We start from the raw sequence: 7,621 nt of genomic DNA, 5'->3' as shown, positions 1-7,621 counted from the left end.
TAGAGATTGAACCCAGGGGAACATTATCATTGAGCTACATCCCTAGTCTTCTTCATTTTTAATTTTGAGACAAGGTCTCACTAATTTACCATGATGGCCTCAAATTTATGATCCTCCTACCTTAGCCTCCTGAGTCACTGAGATAACAGACATGTACCACCACACCTGTGTGACAGGTACCTTTTTAAGAAAACACTGTGTCCAGGAAGCAAGATCATAGCATCAAATAAAGGAAGAGTTTTAGTTGTGGTATGGTTTAGATATCCTCAAAAGCTCCTGTGTTTATGCAGCAATGTTTTGACATGAATGATTAGAACATGAGACTATGACCTAATCAGTGCATCCTCCTTTGAAGTATGACTGGATGGTAACTGTAGGCAGGTGAGAGTGAATGGAGGAGGTGAGTCATTACAGGTATGCGCTGGAAGGATGCATCTTTCCTGCAGACTTACTGGACCCTTCTCCCGTGCTGTTCTGCTTTACCTTGGGCAGATAAAGGGAGGGTGGATATGTAGAAGACAGCAAACAAGAGTTATATCCAACCACTTCTCAGGTATCAAATTGTCTTAAGAACTATGAGAAATAAAATTTTGTTATTTCTGGTGCTTAATCTAGGAAAACTTGTTATAGCATGAGAAGACTAATGTAGTTATGAACCCCTCTGCCTGCTTTCTATTTGTCGGAATGCAGTCACATGACCTTGTCAGGTATTTTGGTTCCAGGAATGAAACAGCTAACAAGAAGAAGTGATTTATGAAGAGTGCAAGCCACTTTGTAGAAATTCTTTTTAAAAAGTGCATCATTGTATGTATAAATGATGACCTAGTTAAGTTATAAAGATTTGAAAAGAAATTGGGTTAAGGAGGGAAGCAATGTTGAGACTACAGGTACAAACATTAGTTTGTTCTCTGATTTTCCCTGTAAAGATGCATTGGAAACCTGAAAAAAATTAACCAGAGAATGAACTAATATTTATTTATTAGAGATATAATATTAATATCATAATAAAATAATATTTATTTGTTAATTCTCTAATTTTCTCACTAAAAAGGCATTGGGAACTTCAAGAAACTAATCAGAGAATAAATTAATATTTATTTATTAGGGGAACAGAACTGAAGGAGTAATAAAATATTTTGAAGACATGCAAACAAAATATACCAAAAAAAAAACCCTTTTTGTCTCTGAACATAATACGTCCTGGGATCAGCTCTGGAGGTGAACTCTCTAAGAGGGCAAAGCATCTAACTGGGTGATAAAGTAGCCTTTGAATAGGATTAAGTGTCTTTGTCCCAGGCAATGAAGCTCAGCAATCACTGAAGGACTGGTTGGCAAATCATTGCATGTTTGCATATTTATAAGGGGTCACAAAAAATAGAAGTGCACTAACTTTTCAGAATAAATAGAAAATCACATGTTACAATGGAATATATGTTTTTGAATATAGTTCTTTCTGAAATCACCTAATGATGATTGATTATAAGACACTTAACATAGTGTAAATGTCAATAATGAGTATTTACTAAAAAATGACATGTCACGGACATTTTACTCAAACTATAATGAGCCATTCTATTTTTTCCAAATAATACACATATGATAATTTCAAATAAATAATTTCATAGACCACTTAGGAGTACAAATTAATATTCCTGAGAAGTTCCTTTTCAACCGGTAAATATAATATCTCTAGTAACGAACTATAGAAATGATCCCTGAAAGTATAGTCTTCTATAATATCTCTAAATACTTAGTATTGTGACTAGAAATTATGCAATGAAAAAATATCAGTAGAGACTCCATCATGCTAGAGACAGGAAATTAATTATGAACAATGGAATTAAGGAAATTTTTAAAGAATTTCAAACATATTCTTTTCAGTAGATCCATGATTTGGAAGGTGAAGTCGGTTGACTGTCAGGTAAATGTTTAAAGCTCAAGGGTCATTCAAATTTAAACATTTCAAATGTTTGGTTCAATTTATTGGAGTACCTTTAGGGAGTTTTTTTGGTTTGTTTGTTTCTTACTAATTCGTCAAAAAAAAAAAAAGGATTTTATTAATGACAAAGGCAGTGGTTCTAATTAACAAAACTACCCCCCCACACACACACCTGCCTGAGTGTTGGGTATTAAACTTAGGGCCTCAAGCAGGTTAGGCAAGCAGCTCTACCACTGAGCTACATCCCCAGACCCAATAACCAATGAAAAAATATCTTAATGACACCTCACAATATTGTGTTCTGATGTCAAAAGAAACATAAAATAGTTAATAAAATTATTAATTTATGCTCAAAGAATATTGTTGTGGGACCTGGGTGATGGCCAATGCCTAAGCGATGAAATAATTCACCAAGACAAGGAGAAGCAGTTATGGGATTTTATTAGCTAAAAATAAGCTATGAGGGAACAATGTGGACACAACAAAGACATCTGCCCCCATACTCAGAAGGGGTCTGAGTTTATATGCACTCTGAGTTCTTTGTCCAGGAGTTGTTTACACTAAGCAAGGAATGATTGACAGATTCCTGTGTCTTTGCCCATAATGCTTATTGCACATATACCAAATGCTTGTTCCCATGTTTTAAATCAGACACATGAGATGCACGTAAATGCATGAGGTCTCAAACAGCGACTTTCCCTTCTTAGGTTACTTGGGTGAAACTTGGATGGTTGGACAATCTTTTGAAAAATGGAGTCTTACTATTTACACTTTGGGGAAGTCAGCTTGTCCAATAACAACAACTGGACAAGAGGAAAGAGAGGTCCTTAGTTTTACACTAGCTATGAGGATTGAGGTGAGGTGGGGCCTTGGATAAAGATCTCTAATCTCTCCTGTCTCCGGTATCAGAATCCTTCAGCTAGGAAGTTGGGATACATGAGCTTTAGTTTCCAATCCAAAATCACCTAGGAATCCAAAAGCTTAGAATGCTAGGCAAATTGATTTACAAAGGAGGCCTTTCATTTTTCTTGTGTAATGATGTGGGGCACAGTAACCTCACATTGTACATGGGGGAAACAAACAAGACCCCCAATGGATGCCTAAAACCACAGATGGTACCAAGCCTTATAATTGTATGTACTGTTTTTCCAATACATACATATCTGTGAAAAAGTTTAATTTGTAAATTAGATAAAATAAGAGACTAACAATAATAACTGACAAAAAAACTGACAATATACTCTAAAAATTATTAAAAATATATAAATTATCAAATTGTTTATTTCTGGAATTTTCTCTTTATTATTAATTTTTATGCCACAGTTGACCATAGTAACTGAAATGGTAGAAATCAAACTGTGGATAAAGATGATTACTGCAAAGTAAGATAAACTCTTCAATGATACACACAAACTAAAAAAGAAATTTAAAATATGTTTCTGTTAGGTAAGTATACCCCAGGTTGAAAATATCTTAACAATTTTTCCTTAAAACTCAAGTTTTAATTGCCTCAGCCCCAGAGCTATCATAAACTTGAGAAATGACAATTTATATGGGTTTTATGAGCCTGTTTACTGTTATTCATGAAAAAATACCTTACTTTAGCAACTGCTGTGCCTCATGATACTTATGCTACCTGTGTTTTAGCCATCATATTCTTAAAGAAGCAAAAAGAATTTGTATTAAGAAAGCAGTATATTAGCAGTGCATCTTTGAAATAAATAGCATTGCAAACTATTTTGAGTTAATTTAGCTCAGTTTAATTTAAATGTTCTTTCACCAAGGAATACTTGTGAGAAGGTCGTAATCCATGGGAAGCTCATATACTCTAATTTGATTTGCTAGTTCAGTCAACATTTATGGAAATTACAATTCAAAATGTAATAGGTACCAGGTTGAAATAGATTGAAAGCACCTGTTTATTCCCATAGATCCTCCTATTTCAAATGAAACATTTAAAACTATTCTCCAAGTGAGAATAATGGCAATTTTTAAAAATTCCTAAAAATCTACATTCTTTTCAGTCTTATATTTAAAATGAAATTTCCATCCCAAATTAAGAAAGAACTTGAATTATAATCACAAATACATTAAACATTAAATCTGCAAAGTATATAGAATTCTTTGATTTACCATGTCATAGGATGTGATTTTTAAAATACCAGACCTTTTAATTTTAGTAACATTTGTCAGTCATTTCAAAACTTCAAAATGCTATGGGTTTTTTGTTTTACTTTGTTTTGGCTTTTGACATGAAATTGTTTGAATAAATATAACATGTGGCAGAGTATAATGTAATGTGTATAGTGTTTGTTTAAAGGATAAATCTAGATTAAAACCCTGCTTCTGCTGTCTCCAGCTGTTTGTATTAGAGACAATACTTCATTATTCAATCAAATTTCTCCATTTATATAGTGGCAATGTTAATTAATGGATCTTTGTCTTACAGTGTTTTGCTCATTTTATGGACTACATAAAGGTAATATATGTAATATGTTGAAGCACTTTATTGCACTTTGCAGATATTGCCTTTTTAACAATTAAAAAAGTTGATGGCAAGCCTGTATTTACCAAGTCTATTGTTTTAACAGTTCAGAAAATGGATAGCAAATTTTAGAAATAAAGTGTTTTATAAATAAGGTATATACATTGTTTTTTTAGACATAGTGCTATTGCACTCATGACAAATTAACATCAACATTTGTAAACAATTTTTGAATATGCTTGGAAAAAATATATATTATGTGATTCACTTTATTGCATTAATTGCTTTATTACTATGGTCTAGAACTGAACCCCAAATATTTCTAAGGTATGCTAATATTATTAATATATAAAATTTCACCAGAATATGAGAGCAGTAATGGTTGGCCAGTGACATTTTAAGTGTGGCCCAGAGTCCAGAAACCCCAGCATCAGCCAGATCCCACTGCAGACCTCCTGGTGCATATTTTCTCTGTTTTCCAGAATTCCATGTTTTTACAAGTTGCTTTGTGGGTTTTATACACACTAAATGCTGAGAATCTCTGCTCTCATCTTCTGTCAACTATATTTCTGGTACTCAGATTAACAGTGGGCAATAAAAAGACTCTAATTAATATCTGTTTAATCTCTCACTTACTAATAATTATTATTTGCTTCAAGTAATCTTTTTTTCAGACTTGCTACTGGGGAACATCCTATGATGAGAAGCTTTTAGCAACTTAGGCTTTTGACATGAAAAGTTAGAATAAACATAATATGCTATGATGAGAAATTATCAGCAATTTGTTTTGTCTTTACACAGCTAATAGCAACAATATGGAACAACAATTCACAATGGACTTTTACTCAGCCATAAAAAAATGAAATTATGTCATTTGACATTAAATGTATGGAACTGGCAAACATCATGCTCAGTGAAGTATGTCAGACTGAGAAAGTCAAAGGTCAAATGTTTGCTCTCATATACAAAAGGTATAAAGAAATGAGAAATTTTAACAAATCAAGTTGGTGTGTGTTTGTGGGTGGAAAATAGAAGAGACAATAGTGGAATAGAGAAAGGGAATCTAGGGTAAGGGAGAAGGGAGGAACTGTGGGATGAAATTGATCAAAGTAAGCTATGTGCATGGATGAATATATCACAGTGAAGTCCAATTTCATATTTATCTGTAGGTACTACTACTACTACTAATAATAATAATAATAATAATAATAATAAATGAATAGAAGGAAGACTAGTAAGGGAGAGGAAGGGGAGCAAGGAGAAGGAGAAGCCAAGAAAAGTGGAAGTGCTGGGGATTAAAATGGAGCAAGTTCTATAAAAGGCATGTATGAATATGCTGAGATTAGCCTCCTATTATATGTAACTATGATGCATCAATAAAAACATTAAAATTGCATTTGTATGTATTTTACATTGTCAGAAATTCCCTTTGGAATGGTCACAGCCATGCCCCTATTTTCCAATAGCTGTGTACATGTTGGATTATGCATGAAAAATATTTGGCAAAATTTACTGGCATTATATTGTATACACTCAAAAGCATCTCTTTTTATGGTTAGGGTTATTTTTTATTCTAAATGAACTAAATTTTTTTTTATTAAAGAACCCTGAAATGTTTCACTTCTCAAGGAAGAAGTAGAATTCTGCTTTCCTTCATAAATTGCTCTTTGGTCTGCTTTCCTTTCTGCAACTTACCATACAGTATAGATGATGATTCAAAAGAATCTCTCCCCCTGTTAAGTGAGGGGACATATGGAGTTATATTTAAACATTTATTATACAATATGAGAAAGTTAAAAAATAAAGAAGAAGAAGAAACCTAAGGAAAATACTACTGGCAGTTTTCTTTAACTCAGAGGTTCTGCACACAATATTTGTAGAAAATAGAATCTTTGGAAAGTTTCTATGAAAGTTTAAATGTAGTAATAATCATGAAAATGAAGAATAAGTTATCTCTTCTATTAACATCTGAATTTTTTCAACTAATGATTGTGTCTGTATTGAAATACGTAGTGATCAGCTAAGCAAAAGACTTTGAATATCTCTGTTCCTTTATTTATCAGTAACATGTAGCTTTATGTGATTTGAAGACTTCCCATTTAAATAGGAAACAGGATACATACTGAGCAGTTATATCTGCAAGTATAGAAATGGCGAGCAGTTCCTCATAGCTTTAAAAAAAAAACTGTTTCCCTAGGAAGTATACTTTAAAGAGCTTCAAATAATGGTAAAAATTTTCAAATAAGCTATAAATGGACATATGCAGTCCATGCTGTACTTCAATAAGATGAGAATTGTTGTCATGTCAAATCTCCACAGGCTGTCTTTGCTCATGTTTTCCTGGTTAAGAAATTCCACTAAGGCAAAATGAAACCTAACCTTTAATATTACATTCTGTAGAACAAGTTCCAATGACATATAAAAGGATCTTATCACTGGATCTCAATGGATTTGGTTGAAAACGTCTGCTTCCTTGTAAGACAGATGTCAGATGGGAGTACTCTTCAAGAGAAAGAGACCATTTCCTCTCAAAGTGCAAGCTGGAAATCAAAAAGTTGTTGAAGATAATCACAAATAGAGAACAGAAATAGAAATTAGCATGACAAAATGCTTCCTGCAATATGCAAGCCCCCAAAGGATGTATTTATCTACAAACAAAATGTATCTGAAAGATGACCTACTCTATTTCAAGTTGTTAACTATGGAGCTATAAAATTCACAAGTCAGCAAAAGTGAATAAAGCTGTTGTAAATAAAATTTACAAATCAATGTATGATTATGTCTCTTTCTAAAATTCAGTGAGTTTAGTAATTAACATCAAATATCATATAAAATAAAGCTGGTATTGATCCTAAATGTAATATGTTATATTCAAAATCATGCATTTGATTGAGTTAATTAATATTTTATTTTTACAAACTGGTTGTCTGCTTTCTACTTTATTTCCTATGGAAACCACAGTGAAAGTTGTTGATTACTGGAGGAAAATACACATTTTGTGATAAGAAGGAACTAAATATAAATTTGATATTAAACCCAAGTTTGTGAATTTAGTTCCAAAACTATTGATCAAAGATAGTCCTTATATTTTGCCAAAAAAGTTTAAATTTTAGAATGTCAGTTTTTATTATATTAATTTTAGAGTATTGTTTTTAAAAATAGTTTTCCTATCTTGAGATATTGAGTGAGAATGACTA

The 7,621-nt window shown here is 32.4% G+C and overlaps 1 pseudogene; it reads right to left on the bottom strand.

Moving 5' to 3' along the window:
* Positions 1–1,650: 1,650 nt before the first annotated feature.
* On the bottom strand, positions 1,651–1,731 carry LOC124078016 (small nucleolar RNA U3; annotated as a pseudogene).
* Between the last annotated feature and the right edge of the window lie 5,890 nt (positions 1,732–7,621).

This window comes from Marmota monax, unplaced genomic scaffold, assembly GCF_021218885.2.
Source record: "Marmota monax isolate L192 unplaced genomic scaffold, Marmota_monax_Labrador192_F-V1.1 WCK01_AAM20220418_F8-fsc00144, whole genome shotgun sequence".
Classification (NCBI taxonomy): Eukaryota; Metazoa; Chordata; class Mammalia; order Rodentia; family Sciuridae; genus Marmota; species Marmota monax.
Note: the sequence above shows the minus strand (reverse complement) of the source record. Positions and strands in the feature narration are given on the sequence as shown.